This window comes from Pyxicephalus adspersus, chromosome Z, assembly GCF_032062135.1.
Source record: "Pyxicephalus adspersus chromosome Z, UCB_Pads_2.0, whole genome shotgun sequence".
NCBI classification, from domain to species: Eukaryota; Metazoa; Chordata; class Amphibia; order Anura; family Pyxicephalidae; genus Pyxicephalus; species Pyxicephalus adspersus.
In genome coordinates this window covers 63,661,966-63,665,362 of record NC_092871.1, presented here as the reverse complement: position 1 = coordinate 63,665,362, position 3,397 = coordinate 63,661,966, and the positions used below count along the sequence as shown (strand labels likewise).

The following is a 3,397-nucleotide window of genomic DNA, read 5'->3' as shown; positions in this document are numbered from 1 at the left end:
GTGCAATAATTGTCGTTAGAAAGAATCTTTCACGATCCTATCCAACTACTAACGACTGCGTGAAGCATGAGTGAGAACTGTACATAGAGCACCTTTCTGCTTCCATTAGGATCGTTCGTCGTCTGTGGATCCGCCAGGGCGGTTGTTCAGAAGACGAGCCCTGTACACGCAAAATTCTCATCCGATATCAGCTCTGAGCAGATTATCGGTCGAGAACCATTGCATGTCTGTGCCTAGCCTTAGACTTCTCTAGCTGCATACAGTCCTGAACACCAGGTAAGTAGAATATTTACAGGGAGGTCAGAAAGGACTGCCTTTGTATTTCTCACACTACATGTGTACATGAAATACTGGAATTCTTGAGACACAAATACTTGGAAAATGTATTGCAGTAAATAAGAAATGAACTAAGCATGAAGTAAATAAGTAATGGACTATGCAATGCTGTTTATGTAAAATAGTACTTTATTATGTGAAAAAAAACAAATACATTTAAATATATGTATGTAAATCTGATTTAATAATTATATTTATTAAAAGATAATAAAATACAAAAAATACGGATCTGCTCTGTGGAACCATAGCTTTCAATGCTAAACATTCTTGGTGATACAAGGAAACAAATTCAGAATCCCAATGCTGTCCAATTATATCTGTAAAATGAAGAAAAAAAAGTTGATTAAATCAGAGCATATGAATCTATAATTCAATAAAACCGTAGATCATACAGTACTTGCCTATAGAATCTGGGTATATATTAGTCTGAAATGACAAGCACTGGATCTCATCACATTGCCATGGAAAGTGACACCGAGTTCCCTAACCCAGCTCATGCTGATAGCAAATAACAAGCAGACAAGCAAACAAAACCCCGTAATTTATAATAAATAGCCTTTAGGACATTGGTTAGCTCCTGCTTATTCTCGGTCTATAATATCTTAGCTACATACAGAGCTGAATACCTCATCCAATATAGTCACGTAATATCTAAAGCTCACCATACAAATGTCAATTTCAATGTACAATCAGCTTTAAATTTAACTACACAGGTGGACCTACCATTAAACCTAATCAATCTTTATTTAGTGTGGCCGGTGTTTGCGTTACATATGTGTTTTTGGATCTAGAGGGGATTGTGCAGATTGACTGTAACATGTATTTATTGTACACACAAATATTTATCAACGCCCACTGCTTCTGGTATGCATACATGCACCTATGTGGTTGATTTAACTCTTCTCTGAACTAGGCTTTCAAGTTTGTATGATCAGGCAGGTCAATATTGCAGAAAGGGATCTTACCTGTCTGATCACTTCTGGCAAAAACCAGACCTTCAATCCTCCACCTGAGCCACTTTCCCACATGGCCTAGTATTTGTGTGGGGTTATGTGGGTCTTACTTAGAATCTGGAATCCACTTAAAGCTAACCCCAAAAGGGTGCTGGCTATTTGCACCAATGAAAAATTAAACATTGATTATATGTATGGAAGCGGCCATTTTGTGTATGGCAAATTACCAAGCCATCCACTCCTGACCTTCTCCACCTACATCCCTCGCCCAGGCTCTCTAACCAGTTATTCAGTGTCTTGTCTTCTGTGATTGGTTGATGCTGATATAAATCAGGTCTACCACCACAAAACACTGAATAGGGACCCCATTTAACTGCCAATCAGACCCCTGCTCAGTGTCATCATCATCATTCTCATCTGTAGAGCTCCTCGTCACTCTAATCTGTTTTGTCATCATACTGTGCAGTAATCCCCTTCTGTGGAGTGCGTTGTTCCCCAACCCATCTGTGAAGCGTGTTGCCCCCTGATCGCCGTTGTCTCCCCCATCACAGATTCTGTGGAGCAGGCTGTCCCCTCCCCCATGCATTTTGTGGAGCGCGTTGTCCCCCCCACACATCCCGTGGAGCGTGTTGTCCCCCCCACACATTCCATGAAGCATGCTGTCCCACCCCCACACATTCTGTGGAGCACATTGTCCCCCACCACACGCATCTGACAGACAGTGGTCTGGAGAGAGAGAAGTGGTCATTACATGACCAGGAAAAAGAAAAAAAAAATCAAATTGTGACTAATAAGACCACTTAGAACCACTCCCTCTGCTCTGATTGGTCAGCAAGTATAGTGCTTTTTTCCCCTCTGACTGATGATGTTAATCTCCCATAAACTTTGCAGCCTCATCGTGCAATGTCACCTAACAATAGTGTGCACTTCGATCACCTGTCTCACCTTTCTAGCTTTCTCCCCCTTTTTAAACCCCAAATCATCCTGAAAAACTAGCTATGCACCCAATCACCTACTCCACATCATGTCCCTTTTCCTTTTCCAATACACCCTTATCACTCTGCAAAAATAGTAGTGTAATACTAGTACACCCCAGTATCTCTCCCCAACTTCTTGCCCCCCTCCCCTGATCATCCTAAAATAATACCAGTGGATCCCATCAAATGCCTCTCCCTTCTTAAATCCCCATATTACCAACTAAAATTAGCAGTGCAATAATACCAGTGCACCCCACCAACCGTCTCACTCTTGGTAAAGCCTATACCACCCTTCAATAATACCAGTGCACCTCATCACCCGTCTCACCCATCCTGAACCCTATACCATCCTGCAATATTGCCAGTGCACCCCATAACTTGTCTCATCCCTCCTGTACCCCCATATTACAATTGAAGTGCACCCCATCACAACTTATGTACCTCCATATCACCTCACAATAAGAGTGCACCCCATCACCTGTCTCCCCCCTCATGTACCCCCATATCACCTCACATCAATAGAAGTGCACCCCATCACCTGTCTCACCCTCAATTGTACCCCTATATCACCTCACAATAGGAGTGCACCCTATCACCTCCCCCCCTCCTGTACCCCAATATCACCTCACAACAATAGGAGTGCACCCCATCACCTGTCTCACCTCTCCTATACCCCAATTTCACCTCATAATAGGAGTGCACCTCATCACCTGTCTCTCCTCCTCCTGTACCCCCCATATCATCTAACATCCATGGGAGTGCCCCCCGTCACCTGTCTCACCCCTCATGTATCCCCATATCACCTAACAATAAGCACTTCTATTTAAACAACAGGCAAGGTCACGTTGGGACCCTGGTCATGTGCCCAAATCTCAAGTGCCCAAATTATAAGTGCAATGGGAATTAATCCAGGGAATTCCATCATCATCATGATCATCATCATCATCCTTCTCTACTAACATCACTGCTGAATGAATTCACCATCTTCATCTGTCTGCAACTAATGTTCATTTATCTCTAATTCCACAGGTACGTTTCCCACTCTACCAAACCTCAGCACTGTGTTTGCAATTGTTTTCCCCTGCAACCCTCATCTGATATTGTATATGGTACGTCTCCCACTCTGCCAAA

At 42.9% G+C, this 3,397-nt stretch overlaps 1 protein-coding gene across 1 annotated transcript in view; it reads right to left on the bottom strand.

The window, feature by feature from the left end:
- Positions 1-445: 445 nt before the first annotated feature.
- The window catches only part of SPOUT1 (SPOUT domain containing methyltransferase 1), a 61,233-nt gene continuing 58,281 nt past the window's right edge, over positions 446-3,397 (bottom strand). The window contains exon 5 of the mRNA XM_072431234.1: positions 446-653. The gene's annotated coding sequence lies outside the window, so the exon portion shown is untranslated. The remainder of the gene's footprint in view (positions 654-3,397) is intronic.